Source organism: Oncorhynchus masou, chromosome 19, assembly GCF_036934945.1.
Source record: "Oncorhynchus masou masou isolate Uvic2021 chromosome 19, UVic_Omas_1.1, whole genome shotgun sequence".
NCBI classification, from domain to species: Eukaryota; Metazoa; Chordata; class Actinopteri; order Salmoniformes; family Salmonidae; genus Oncorhynchus; species Oncorhynchus masou.
The window spans coordinates 23004971-23020889 of NC_088230.1; the positions used below are offsets into that span (position 1 = coordinate 23004971).

The 15919-nt window shown below is 47.4% G+C and overlaps 1 pseudogene; it reads left to right on the forward strand.

Moving 5' to 3' along the window:
* The window catches only part of LOC135505629 (mediator of RNA polymerase II transcription subunit 23-like), a 34733-nt pseudogene extending 22883 nt beyond the window's left edge, over positions 1-11850 (forward strand).
* The last annotated feature ends 4069 nt before the right edge of the window (positions 11851-15919 follow it).

The following is a 15919-nucleotide window of genomic DNA, read 5'->3' on the forward strand; positions in this document are numbered from 1 at the left end:
TCCCAATCAGAGAAAACGATAAACACCTGCCTCTGATTGAGAACCACTCCAGACAGCCATAGACCTTGCTAGATAACCCCACCAAGCCACACACCCAACACCCCACAAAACCCCAAGACAAAACACACCACAATAAACCCATGTCACACCCTAGCCTGACCAAATAAATGAAGACAAACACAATATATACGACCAGGGCGTGACAGAACCCCCCCTCCTAAGGTGCGGACTCCCGGACGCACATCAAAACAATAGGGGAGGGTCCGGGTGGGCGTCTGTCCATGGTGGCGGCTCCGGCGCGGGACGTGGACCCCACTCTATTAATGTCTTAATCCCTCCTCCTCGCGTCCTATGATAGTCCACCCTCGCCGCCGACCATAGCCTAGTAGTCCTCACCCAGAACCCCACTGAACTGAGGGGCAGCTCGGGACTGAGGAGCAGCTCGGGACTGCGGGGAAGCTCGGGACTGCGGGGAAGCTCGGGACTGCGGGGAAGCTCGGGACTGCGGGGAAGCTCGGGACTGCGGGGAAGCCCAGCACTGAGAGGAAGCCCAGCACTGAGAGGAAGCCCAGCACTGAGAGGAAGCTCAGGCAGGTAGTTGGATCCGGCAGATCCTGGCTGGCTGGCGGTTCTGGCAGATCCTGGCTGACTGGCGGATCTGGAAGAGTCTGGTTGACTGGCGGATCTGGAACAGTCTGGCTGACTGGCAGATCTGGAACAGTCTGGCTGACTGGCGGATCTGGAAGAGTCTGGCTGACTGGCGGATCTGGAAGAGTCTGGCTGACTGGCGGATCTGGAAGAGTCTGGCTGACTGGCGGATCTGGAAGAGTCTGGCTGACTGGCAGATCCTGGCAGACTGACGGATCTGGCTGCTCCATGCTGACTGGCGGCTCTGGCTGCTCCATGATGACTGGCGGCTCTGGCTGCTCCATACAGACTGACAGCTCTGGCGGCTTCTTGCAGACTGGCAGCTCTGGCGGCTCCTTGCAGACTGGCAGCTCCTTGCAGACTGGCAGCTACTTGCAGACTGACAGCTCTGGCTGCTCCATGCAGACTGGCAGCTCTGGCTGCTCCATGCAGACTGGCAGCTCTGGCTGCTCCATGCAGACTGGGCTCTGGATGCTCTGGCTGGCAGCTCAGGCTGCTCCATGCAGACTGGCAGCTCTGGCTGCTCCAGATGCAGCTCTGGCTGCTCCATGCAGACTGGCAGCACTGGCTGCACTGAACAGGCAGGAGACTCCAGCAGTGCTGTAGAGGAGGAAGGCTCTGGCAGCGCTGAACAGGCGGGAGACTCCGACAGCGCAGGAGAGGTGGAAGGCTCGGGCAGACCCCCTCTATTAATGTCTTAACCCTATGATAGTCCACCTCGCCGCCGACCATAGCCTAGTAGTCCTCACCCAGAACCCCACTGAACGCTGAACAGGCGGGAGACTCCGGCAGCGCAGGAGAGGAAGGCTCCGGCAGCGCTGGAGACGCAAGGTGCACTGTAGGCCTGATGCGTGGTGCTGGCACTGGTGGTACTGGGCCGAGGACACGCACAAGAAGCCTGGTGCGGAGAGCTGTCACCGGACGGCTGGTGTGTGGAGGTGGTACTGGGTAGACCGGACTGTGCAGGCGCACTGGAGCTCTTGAGCACCGAGCCTGCCCAACCTTACCCGGTTGGATACTCCCGGTCGCTCTGCCAGTGCGGCGAGGTGGAATAGCCCGCACTGGGCTATGCAGGCAAACCGGGGACACCGTGCGCAAGGCTGTTGCCATGTAAGCCGGCCCAAGGAGACGCACTGGGGACCAGATGCGTAGAGCCGGCTTCATGGCATTTTGCTCGACGCTCAATCTAGCCCGGCCGATACGCGGAGCTGGAATATACCGCACTGGGCTATGCACCGCACTGGATACACCGTGCGCACCACAGCATAACACGGTGCCTGCCCGGTCTCTCTAGCCCCCCGGTAACCACAGGAAGTTGGCGTAGGTCTCCTACCTAGCGTCGCCATATTCCCTGTGAGCCACCCCCAAGAAATTTTTGGGGCTGACTCTCAGGCTTCCATCCGCGTCGCCGTGTTGCCTCCTCATACCAGCGCCTCTCAGCTTTCACCGCCTCCAGTTCTTTGGGGCGGCGATATTCTCCAGGCTGATCCCAGGGTCCTTCTCTGAACAATTCGTCCTCCCATGTCCATTCCTCTCTTTGTTGCTCCTGCTGTTGCTGTTGCCTGTTACCATGCCACTTGGTCTTGTTGTGGTGGGTGATTCTGTAACGGTTCTCGTCTGTCGAAGGAGAAGCGGACCAAAATGCAGCGTGGTATTTTTGAGACATGTTTAATGACGAATGAAAAACGAACTATACAAAAACAACAAACGGAACAAAAACCTATACAGCCTATCTAGTGACAACAAACACAGAGACAGGAACAACCACCCACGAAATACTCAAAGAATATGGCTGCCTAAATATGGTTCCCAATCAGAGACAACGATAAACACCTGCCTCTGATTGAGAACCACTCCAGACAGCCATAGACCTTGCTAGATAACCCCACTAAGCCACACACCCAACACCCCACAAAACCCCAAGACAAAACACACCACAGTAAACCCATGTCACACCCTAGCCTGACCAAATAAATGAAGACAAACACAATATATACGACCAGGGCGTGACACACGGCCTCACACCCAATCCCTGGAGCCACTTGGCAAGCCATGTGCTGAGAACTACTGTTCAACAGAGGCTATGTTCTATCTGATGTCTGCTCTCTCTGCAGGCCAGGGGTTTGGAGAGCAGAGCCTTTCTGCTTATCACCAGGCAGGAGGAGTGATAATGGGTCTGTGAAGGGCTGTTGTTTGCATAACCCTCCGGGGAGAGTTTCTGAATTTGTTATTAAACGCTTCAACTCCCTCCCTAGCACTTTTATCCCCCTCTCTATCCCTCCCTCTCTTTTTTATATATACCTCTCCTTCTCTCTCCCTCCCTTTTCTTTCTCTCTCCCTCCCTGGCACTTTCTCTCCAATTCTCCCTCCATCTCTCATCTGTAGGAAAGAATCTGCACCCTCTTTCCCCCACAGAGTTTGAGTGTCAGGAATGAATAAAGCCTTTTCTATTGTAAACCTGCCAGCGCTCTTTACGTCACTACCCAGCAGAGAGTGATGGCTTTCCTCGAGAAGGCAGTCATGGGGGGGATTTTTGGAGTATTGTGTCAAGCGCCGCACACCGCCATTTGTAATATGATTTACCGCCAGTGAAAGTCTCAGGTATTTTCCAAAGGGGATTTTAATTAAGAAGTGGCTAAAGGCTTTGGAGGTGGAAAGTGTGCTCACTTTTCCAGTGACTGGAAGTCTGGTAATGACTGTCTTGTAATGCAGCTGAGCTGCTACAGTAAAACTGTTCTCCTGTTCTCTAAATAGGGCCTGTCTACCAGGAAGCTGGAGCCTGGGGGATTGGGAGATGCCAGTGGTGGTGGATGTGGTGTGGCCAGGAATGGTGGTAGAAAAAGGTATGCAGGGGGAACTACCACTGGGAAGAGGAAGGGGCTGCTGTGGGCCCCAGGCGCTCTGTCTCTGGATGCTGTTGAGGACACACACACACACACACACACACACACACTAGAGGCAGATGGTGTCAGAAAGCTGTTTGGTGGTTGTTTGGGTTGATGATTGTTTTAAGGGTGCTGATAGTGTTTGAGATAACAGCTTTGCGTTGAATCATGAAATAATCTTGTTATTGACAGATGGCCTTTTGAATTCAGAGGAAGACTAGTAATGATGACTCATGGTAAACAATGAGCCATGTTACAGTACATTATGCCAATTTGACGTGTCTGTGCGTTCGTTGTGAGGTGAGGCCACCATCCTGTCTTGCCCCAGCGTTCTGGAGGGGATAGGAGCGCGGGCTCTGGTGGCTCATGTCAGGACGTTTGCAGACTCATCCTGTGCCTGGTAAGGGCGTGAACATTATTTATAATAAGGGTTAAATGGAGAAAATCGGACCTCTCTGAAATGAAAATGGGTGGCACTCCCTTTAGCTAAATATATTTGAACTAAACCCAGTCTTAACGCTTGGAAACGTGACCCTCCTCTATACCAAAAATAATGAATTTAAACAAAGTGGATAGCAGAGAACATGTCTACTGTTAACCCTCTTGGACAGACCAGAGCCTTAGATATGCCATTTTATAAACTGTTCTTCGTCCTGTGAGTATTACATGGTAACGCAGTAGTTTTCATAGCGTACCATGGACAAGAGTAGGGATGGAAATATCTCCTTTATAGTAAAAGCCTCGCACGAATCTATCATCGTATTTGCTGAGAAAAATAGCATTTTATAAACATTTCATGCAATTCTATGTCATTTTACATATTAGCAGAATATTTTTTAATGCCACAGAGCAGCCTGGTGACCTAAAGGCCGGAGAGGGAGCACTCGTGACAGTATTTTACAGCATGTTTACGCTGTTATAGATCACTTTATATAATCGGATTTGTATTACTTTCTTAAACGTCTTCTAAGTGGTAGGCCTGTCCTTTTTAACATTTTCTTTAAGAAGACGTAGGCCTATGGCATACCCTCTGAAATACCCTCAATTTGAGTCCTGGTTTTAACTTCACAGCTTCTCACTGACTCGGAGGTCGGCTTTTTAAAGAGGGCATGGTGGGTGGAGGAATTGACCGATAAATCTATGGATATATATATATATAAATCTATGGATATATATATATATAGCCTACTGTGATTACTGAGAAATTAGCTTTACATAAAGTAAATACATGCTGATATGCAAATATTTACATAGGGTAACATGCTGATATTTAGTCATGTGGTTATGACAGGAATGTCGACAGACATAATAAGTACTTCCCCCCCACTTTAGTTGCAGAGATTCAGAGAGGGATACAGTCAATGCCATCATAGACATAGACATTCTTGTATCCTTTGATGGCACTTTGCACAATAGAGGTTTCACTTCCAACTACGGGATAGGTGTGTGCATAGACATTGCAACAGGTCTAGTTATAGACTATGAGGTGTTGTCTTCATACTGCCATGCATGTGTGATGAAAAGGAAAAGTGGAATTAGTGAGGAGGAGTTCAGAGAATGGAAGGATTCACATGCAGATGACTGCTCAAAACTTCTCTGGTTCGAGCAAAGCAATTGAGCAGGAAGCAGCTAAATGCATGTGGGCCAGATCAGTCAGTCGCTACCACTTTCGTTACACCGAGATGCTCTCAGGGGGGGACAGTACTGTATACAATGCAGTTGTCAAATTAGATCCCTACCCAGGCATTGAGATAGGGGAACTAGAATGCATCAATCATGCCCACAAGAGGATGGGAACAGCGCTTCGTAAACTAAATTCAGAGAAACATTTTGGGGGGAGAGGTATAGGGAAACTCACTGCACAAAAATGTAAGAGTCTGCAAAATTATTACAGGGGTGAGATTCTTAATAACCAGGGTGACATAGAGGGCATGAAGAATGCTATCTGAGCTGGTCTTGTCCATTCCATGTCAACATCTTGGTGCTGGTACCAGCGAGCCCTAGAAAATGGTGAAGATCCACCCAGTCACAAAAACCATGGAGGCCATACATTTTTGAAAAGAGAGGTTGCACAGAAAATGGTATCTCTATATCATAGGATGTCAAATGATAACCTCCTCAAAAGAATGCAGCACGGAGGAACCCAGAATGCAAATTAAAGTCTGAACTCTAATATGGTGCCCCAAAACTGTCTTCGTGGGCAAAAGCCACATTGACGCAGCAGCTAGTATGGCAGTAGCCACCTTCAATGAGGGAGCCACTGTTATATCAAATGTGATGGACAAATTGTGGCTTGACAGCACCTTGGTGACACTGGAAGCAATCAGAGAGGAGAATGCTAGGCCTGTTGTGAGAGCTGATGCTGCTTCAACGGAGTGTGCCAAGAGTAGGCACAGGTCCCATGACACAGTCATGAAAGTAAAGCGGCACGAGCAACAACTCAAAGAGGACCTTACATATGGGGCAGGCATAGCTGATTAATGTTCTGCACATTTCAACAGCCATACAAAATCCTTGTATGTGACAAATTGAGCAAAGCGATATGAGAATTTGCCCAAAACTGCATATTTGCCCAACAGACCAGTATTCAAAGCATATGCTCTATTGCTAGAAACAAATGTATTAAACATGCTCATGTATTTATTTGTAAAAGGTATATTTGATGTTTATTTGCCAGTTTTGAAGTGATATATGAATAAGAGTTTAATTAATGTGACAAATTGTCATATTTATGGAAAGTGCATTTTAATTGCATTAGCCTATATTTATCGGCCATTTTCTGAAAATTACATGTTTCCCCTGCGCCAATTCATTCTGCTCAGTCTTCCAAGGACGTACATTCACATTATTCCACACACAGGTTCTTAGGTCTTGTAGTCAGACTTTTACAGAGGCTTTTTTAAATATCTTGTGTTGTTTTGATTTTAGGTGGCATTTTATATGTAAATATATGAACAATATGCATCATTCATACATGTGAAGTGTTTATCAATATTTTGATAAACTGATCTGTAAAAGTCTGACCATTGAGTATCTTATCACTATACAAAATTAAAACATTCTGCCTTGAAGCAGTGTTGAAAAAAACGGAGTGCATATTATGCAAATTAGTGCATATTAAAGGAGGTTGTCTCATTTGCATATTTTAATGTTAAAATATATCAAACTTGTAATACAATAATATGTTGTATTTATGTATACTTTCAACTGGTAAAGATTCAGTCTGACTAGACTAAAAAAGAAAAAAAAATCCCTATTAGCCTGTGGTGCCTGGCCTTATCCTTTCTCCTCCCCTTCATCTGCACTGATTGAAAGGATTTAACAAGTGACATCAATAAGGGAATAAGGGACTGACCAGATAAAAGCTGTCATGGAAAGAGCAGGTGTTCTTAATGTTTAGTATTCTCAGTGTATACTGTAGCCTAATAAGCAACTAATTCTAAATTAATCAATTACATGACCCTCTGCTGGACTAGATTATTTAAAAACTAAACCCTCCCCGGGACTGAAATTTTCCTCCAGGTAACCATTCTGTAAATTTCGATCCATCCCTTAGAATGAGACAAACATATTTAGAACTATGGTCCAGTCATATGTTTGACCTCTATTTAAGTCTTTGGAAGCTTCAATTACATTGTGATAATGTACATTCATATTTCTTTGTTCAATATTAATCTGTGCCGGTTCAGCAGCTATCAAACAATTGTTTAATTCCCTATTAACCTCTCCCTTTTTCCCATTACTTCCCTCACTCATTTCTCCCCTCTTCCCATCTCTCCCTCTCCTCCCCCCTCCTGTCCAGGCCATGAGGAGTCATGAGGGTAACGAGGCCCAGGTCTGCTACTTTATCATCCAGCTCCTCCTCCTCAAGCCCAACGACAACCGCAACCGCGGCTCAGACCTCGTCAAGGAGAATGTCCCCGAACACTGGCTGCAGAGCGACTGACACACCAAGCACATGACCTACCACAAGGTACCATACTGGCTCCAACTCTGCTGTCTGCTAGCATGAAAAGAGCAGCGTTGCCTGAAAGACAGTTTGAAAGAACCACTAGGCACAGAGTGGCTCAAGGCGATAAGAACGTGAATGTCAAAGGGAGGCCGCTATTGTCCAGCCTGCTGCATTCCCTGTTGACGATTGGTCCTGTTTAAATTTGATATTTACATTGGCTCAACTGTGTTCTCTAACTGAGCAGTGGAAATGGGTTGTCTCTCGTTCTGTTCTGCTGTGGTGACTATTGCTTTGACCACTTACTGTTTTGCTGTTATCAAACATGCTCTTTTAATACAGCTTAAAGATGATACAGTTACAGCGTTTGACGTTTCATGTACTTTGAGGGCCAGGCGGAGCATGTAAATCCACCCACCCATCCACCTGGCTGTGATTGGGAGTCCCATAGGGCGGGGCACAATTGGCCCAGCATCGTCCGGGTTTGTCCAGGGTAGGCTGTCATTGTAAATAAGAATTTGTTCTTAACTGACTTGCCTGGTTAAATAAAAGTCCCTGTTATTATGCAGAAGCCTTGTGTGAGGAATGGATGATGAGTCATCTTGAAGTGGTGCTGAATCACTGCAGTGTGAGTTTTCTGCAGAGCTCAGTTAGACCTGTGTGCCCTTCTAGATGACAGTGTCTGTATGTATCTGTGTTGTGTTATGTTATGTTGTGTGTGGATTGGCCTCCTGATGTCATGTGCCTTTTAACAGCCAACTGCTGTTGCCTCGGGGGAACATAAGTGCCTGGATGAACGCTGGTGATCACTGCCTTCCCTGTAAGATTCCTCTCTAAGCACGCACGCATTCACGCACCCACACACACACACACTTTGTTATAGATCAGGAATGTTGTTCATGGCATACAGCAAACTTGTTTTTCTCCATTAGCATGATCAAGTTTCAACTATCCATGAAAGACAAGGTCCATAAATTGTGGTATTTTACTGCTCACTGTGAAATTCTGGGCAGTTAGACAAGAGTGATGGCTTTACCCAAATAAGCATTACTTCATCTGTCCTCCAGACTCCCGTCTGGAAGCTTCTCTAAAGTCTGAAAAGAAATTAGCTTAACGTTGTATGTTTTCCTCTCTAGGAGCCTTACTGGGGGGTCCTGCAGGACCGTATTATGAGTGTTCTGGGCAGCCCATGCCTCACATCAGAGACTGAGTGGGTGGGGTACCCCTTCACACTTCTGGACCGCCTGCCACCAGTCTTACTCTTAGATGTACTGCAGCTACGTGCTGGCCCTGGCCAACACCATCTGGCACCACTCCGGCATTGGACAGCTCTCCCTCATACCCAAGGAAGACGCACCAGTAGCCCCTGATTAGCTGTTTTCCACCCCTCTAGTCCTGGTACCAGCTGCACACTGATTAGCTGTTTTCCACCACTCTCGTCCTGGTACCAGCTGCCCACTGATTATCTGTTTTCCACCCCTCTAGTCCTGGTACCGGCTGCCCACTGATTAGCTGTTTTCCACCACTCTAGTCCTGGTACCAGCTGCCCACTGATTAGCTGTTTTCCACCCCTCTAGTCCTGGTACCAGCTGCCCACTGATTAGCTGTTTTCCACCCCTCTAGTCCTGGTACCGGCTGCCCACTGATTATCTGTTTTCCACCCCTCTTGTCCTGGTACCAGCTGCCACTGATTAGCTGTTTTCCACCCCTCTAGTCCTGGTACCGGCTGCCCACTGATTAGCTGTTTTCCACCACTCTAGTCCTGGTACCAGCTGCCCACTGATTAGCTGTTTTCCACCCCTCTAGTCCTGGTACCAGCTGCCCACTGATTAGCTGTTTTCCACCCCTCTAGTCCTGGTACCAGCTGCCCACTGATTAGCTGTCCCCCCCCCCCTCTAGTCCTGGTACCGGCTGCCCACTGATTATCTGTTTTCCACCCCTCTTGTCCTGGTACCAGCTGCCACTGATTAGCTCTTTTCCACCCCTGTAGTCCTGGTACCAGCTGCCAGGACTGCTGCTTCCCAGGCCCAGTTTAGGCTTAGCTCAGCAGGGCCGCTCATCTAGCCTGGGAAAATCTTCCCCATAACTGTGTGTTCAGGCCTTGTTCAGGCCTTGCTGGACTCCGTAAAGTGTCAGCAAGTGTCTTTCCTGCTCCGACGGACTGTCATGTGAAATGACAGCAGAGCTATGGCCTGCTGAGATTACATTACTGTAAAGCAGATGGAAATGCCATCAGTGTGGGCCGTGATGTGTGGGAGGGCGGAACATGAGACATGGGAGATCTCAGCGGGCACCGCAGCATTCTGACGGCAGAGCCCGGTGACGAGACACCCCTAGTGGCACAGGCAGCCGAGTGTGTACGCCTCACACTGACGCTTCTGAAACACAGAACACACATGGCTCTCGGTCTGGAAACACTGTGTACACACACGCACGCACGCACGCACGCACGCACACACACGCACACACACACACACACACACACACACACACACACACACACACACACACACACACACACACACACACACACACACACACACACACACACACACACACACACACACACACACACACACACCTGGGATCTATCTTGTCATCTGCAAACACACTCTGACGCTTTTGTTCTGCTGTACATCTGGTTTATTAATCAGCTGTCTGTTCATTCAGAAAAGCCTGTAGTTTATCATTCAAATTCAGTGCCTCCATTGTCTTCTTCCATTTGCACACAGCTCTCACAGCGAGAGCCTTAGTCACTTAGCATCGGGTCCTTGGCTTTACATAGCCTTTCATTAAGTTCTGTGGAGATGTTTTTGTCCTTTTCTCCTTCTTCCCCATATGTCTTTGAGAGAGCAGTCCATTCTCTCCTCTTCAGTCTCTATCTTTCTCTAGGAGACGTCTAACATCTCCTCTCTCCTCCCTCCCCAGGTTCCTGTCTGAGTTGCTGAAGCCCATAGTAAAGACAGAGTTCCAACTCCTCTATGTGGACCACCTGGTGGGGCCCTTCCTCCAGCGCTTCCAACAGGAGAGGACCCACTGCATGCTGGATGTCCATTTCTTGCCATATATCCCCCCTCCTTTCCTCCCCCATATCCCAGTATAACCTGAATACACCATACAATCCCACACAAAAGGCCTGTAAATTAAATTCCCTTTCACACTCCCTCGACCATTAGAGAGAATAGAACTGATGGTGGGTGTGTGGGTGGGTACATATATGTGTGTGTGTCCACGTGCCGTGTGTGTGCACATTTGTATGTGTGACATGTGCGTGTGGCCCTGAGGTAAGTCCCAGGGCTGGTCCCCCATCTCCAGGTTTAACCTCAAGAAAATGAACAATAGCTTGGTAGATTAAAGGGGGATTAGCTGGCTCAGGGAGAAATCCTGTTATTTGCGGAGAGCAGAGAGGGAGAGTTAAGGTTCTTGGTATTGGCTCCTCTCCCCAGCGGCGGTGTCTCTTCCCTGGGCTGCACTGTGGCTTCCCATTAATCTGCAGTTCTTCTGTTGACCAGCCTACCACCCCCTGGACAGCTCATTGACAAAAATAGCCATTCTTAGAAATTCTTCGGTTTTTCACTCTAGCATTGTGTTAATGAGACATGCGACACACCATCGCCATTCAATCAGTGACTGATTTGCCTGTTCCTTTCTTAAAGATCTATGTTGTGAATCACAGATTGGAGTGGTGTTCCATGAGATGCTGCAGACTGTGGACCAACACAGTCAACACCTGTCCTTCATGGACCCCATCTGTGACTTCCTCTACCACATCAAGTACATGTTCACCGGGGACAGCCTCAAAGGCCAGGTACAGTAAGAGCAATACCGTGTGCTGTACCTTGTCCTTTAAATGTATGCTCACTTGTTTTTTTCCAGTCCTGCATTTGTCCAGCCTCTCCTCGCCTCCTCTAATTATATTGTCAACACCCCAAATAAAAAAAGTATCATTTGTTTGTCCTCCAAACATTTCCTCTTGCATTTAGCTTTGATGTCACTCTCTGCAGCGTCCCACTTCATTTCAGCGTCTGAAGCTGGAGTTGGCTACTCTCCTCAGTAGAAGTAGAGCAGAGATTAGTTGAATTCTCCTCCCTCCTCAGTCCTCTGACTGAGAGCCCAGCTTATCCCTCGTATTTCCTAGTGTTGAGTATCTAATGTTAAGAGCCTACTAATGTGTGTGTGTGTGTTCCCAGATGGAGAAGATCATCATGGCCACGAGACGCAGCATCTGGCCACGAGACGCAGCTATCACCCACAGCAGCAAGATGGAGCCTGCAGCCGCCAGTGTTCCCCTGCCCTCCTCCTCTGTCCTCACTTGACCCCCAGAGCAACCACAGCCCCTCCATCCTCCCCCTGTCTTTAGCCCAGTAACACACCCACACCAAGGGAGGAGTCTACGAGCACCATGGCCGTGGTCCCACTGACACCAGCTGACACCAGCTGAAGTATTGAGAAGGACACACTCCATGAATGTGTAGGTCAGGGTTGCAGAGAGACAATATGATCCCGAGAGTCTGGTCTCCTGAGAGTGACCATGCAACGACTCAGTGCTGTTGTGGTGTGTTTTACTAGCACAGACTGGAATATGTTCTGGGATTCATCCAATGGCATTGAGGAGTATACCACCTCAGTCAGTCACTGGCTTCATCAATAAGTGCATCAACGACGTCGTCCCCACAGTGACCGTATGTACATATCCCAACCCGAAGCCATGGATTACAGGCAACATTCGATCGAGCTAAAGGCTAGAGTTGCCGCTTTCAAGGAGTGGGACACTAATCCGGACGCTTATAAGAAATCCCATTATGCCCTCAGACGAACCATCAAACATGCAAAGCGTCAATACAGGCTTAAGATTGAATCCTACTACATGGGTTCTGATGGTCATCGGTTCTACACCGGTTCCACAAAGGGAACCACAGATGCGAGCTGCCCAGTGATGCGAGCCTACCAGACAAGCTAAATGCCTTTTATGCTCGATTCGAGGCAAGCAACACTGAAGTATGCACTAGAGCACCAGCTGTTCTGGATGACTGTGTTATAACGCTCTCGGTAGCCAATGTGAGCAAGACCTTTAAACAGGTCAACATTCACAAAGCCGCGGGGCCAGATGGATTACCAGGATGTGTACTCAAAGCATGCGCAGACCACCTTGCAAGTGTCACACTGACATTTTCAACCTCTCCCTGATGGAGTCTGTAATACCTACATGTTTCAAGCATACCACCATAGTCCCTGTGCCCAAAGAAGCGAAGGTAACCTGCCTAAATGAATACTGCCCCGGATACCCATGACCCACTCAAATTTGCATACTGCCCCAACAGATCTACAGATGACGCAGTCTCAATCACACTCCACACTGCCCTTTCCCACCTGGACAAAAGGAACACCTTTGAGAGAATGCTGTTAATTGACTATAGCTCAGCGTTCAACACCATAGTGCCCACAAAGCTCATCACTAAGCTAAGGACCCTGGGACTAAACACCTCCATCTGCAACTGGATCCTGGACTTCCTGTCAGGCCACCCCCAGGTGGTAAGGGTAGGCAACAACATGTCTGCCACGCTTATCCTCAACACTGGGGCCCCTAAGGGGTGTGTACTTAGTCCCCACCGGTACTCCCTGTTCACCCACGATCGTGTGGCCAAATATGACTCCAACACCATCATTAAGTTTGCTGACGACACAACACTGGTAGGCCTGATCACCAACAACGATGAGACAGCCTATAGGGAGGAGGTCAGAACTGGCAGTGTGTTGCCAGGACAGCAACCTCTCCCTCAATGTGAGCAAGACAAAGGAGCTGATCGTGGACTACAGTAAAAAGGCGGGCAGAACAGGCCCCCATTATCAGACGGGGCTGTAGTGGAGCGGATCGAGATGTTCAAGTTCCTTGGTGTCCACATCACCAACAAACTATCATGGTCCAAACACACCAAGACAATCATGAAGAGGGCACGACAACACCTTTTCCCCCTCAGAAGACTGAAAAGATTTGGCATGGGACCCCAGAAAGTTCTACAGCTGCACCATCAAGAGCATCCTGACTGGTTGCATCACCGCCTGGTATGGCAACTGCTCGGCCTCTGACCATAAGGCGCAACAGATAGTAGTGCGTGCGGCCCAGTACATCACTGGGGCCAAGCTTCCTGCCGTCTAGGACCTATATAATAGGAGGTGTCAGAGGAAAGCCCATAAAATTGTCAGAGACTCCAGTCACCCAAGTCATAGACTGTTTTCTCTGCTACTGCACGGCAAGCGGTACCTGAGCGCCAAGTCTAGGACCATTTGGCTCCTTAACAGCTTCTACCCCCAATCCATAAGACTGCTGAACAATTAATAAAATTGCCACCAGACTATTTACAATGACCCCCCCCCCCCCCCACCCGCATTTGTTTTGTACACTGCTGCTACTCACTGTTTATTAACTATGCATAGTCACTTCACCCCTACATACATGTACAAATTACCTCAACTAACCTGTACCCCCGCACACTGACTCGGTACCTTTTATATAGCTTAGTTATTGTTATTTTGTGTTTATTATTTTTGACTTTAGTTTATTTAGTAAACATTTTCTTAACTCTTCTTGAACTGCACTGTTGGTTAAGGGCTTGTAAGCATTTCACAGTAAGGTCTACCATCTACCGTATTCGGCGCATGTGACAAATAAAGTTTGATTTGATTTGTTCCAAAGCTTTAAAACAGCCAGTCAGTCCAAACACAACTGAGCGCAACCAGACACAGACATGAACTGTTGCACATCACAGACATTCACTTTTTATAACCTTTAGCTTTATAGTGCTTTTTTTATAGATCTTGTTGAGGAGTGTATTGGAAAAAGACAAGTGTTTCCTCTGCAATCATTGGTCTCCTAGTGTGTATATAAAAGACGAGGGTTGATGTCTGCTTCTCTGCTCTGTTATTGCTCTTCCTCTGTGAGACGGTCCAGTGCCTTGTGACTCCCCAATTAATCATGAAAGAGGTGGTTTATGTTGTATTTTTCACATTAAATAATAATAATGAAAATGTCTTAGTACCCTGTAGTCTGTGTTGGATTGTTGTTTGTCTGATCATCTGTGTTATTCTGTACTGAGCTCTGTAGAAAGGATCTGTAGTCTGTCAGCTCAGGACCTCTGCCAGATGTCTGTACAGATGTATGATCTTAATTTGATCACCCTGTTGCAGGATAACTTTGTAGTGTGCTTGAGATTTAAAAAGGCTTCTGAAGTTTGTAATTTCACTTCGAAATGTCAGACTTGATATTTCCTTACAAAAACATTTATCAACCCCTACAAAAATGTCCATTAAATATAATCCACATAATTCATGTTTTCTTTTGTTGCAGGATTATTTTCCTGGTGTAGCAAACTGTCTCAAATTAAGATCCAACATCTGTATGTTGATGCACAAACACTAAGGTCAGAACAAGGTCAACAACTCACTGTTCTTTAAACACAAACTGACTGGAGAGGCTTAATGTGTTAACAACACCATCTCCACATGATTGGAGTGAGTCAATCCACTCATAGTGAGATGTGTGAAAACATGAGAATGGATTTGAATGTATATTGATTGACTGCTTCTGAGGATGCTCTAGAACTCCTCAAGCAGAATAAGAAGCTGTCAAGTGGATTTGTCTGAATTATCGTAATTAACCTTGTCACTTGTGTTCCCTCTCCGGCATCTAGGTCACCAGGCTGCTCGTTAGGGCGCACACCTGTCACCAGCGTTTCACGCATAATGACACTCACCTGGACTCCATCTTGATTACCTGGCCTTTATGTCACTCCCTTTGGTTTCTTCCCCAGTCGTCATTGTTTCTGTTTTATGTCGGTGTGCTGTTTGTTTCTTGTTTTTGTTAATTTCTGAATGAAATGTATTCACTCCCTGAACCTGCTTCCCAACTCTCAGCGTACATTGTTACAAATCTCTTGTGGATTCTCTTGTCTAGTCCTTTGATGGTGTTTCATATAGTATCCTCTTATATATAGAAACAACTGCAATGTTACTCGTGTTTTCTGTGCATGTGTTTATTTGATTTACCAGGTGTGATAAGTCAGAAAAGTCCTTTAGATGTGTTATGCAAAGCACACACCTTCATATCTCCCATAAATGAATGTACAATTTGGGTCAATCATACCTTATCACTGCCTGCCTGCTGCCTTCAGTGCCGGTAGCTTTTTTTCAATAATTTGTCAGACCGACAGTAAATTAGGTGTTGCTGCTAAAGCAGGCTCTTAAGACATTACCAAGTTGGAGATGGGGCTCTGACAAACAGAATGACAGCACTAGCAGTCAGTGGGGGGGATGTGTGATTTCATGTCAGCATTGTTGCAAGGCCTGTGCCAACTGGAATGGAAGTAATTTTAGGTGGGTACCATGTACAGTATGAGTGGTAGTTCTTTCAGAAAGAGTATATGATAGCAACTTTTTGGGA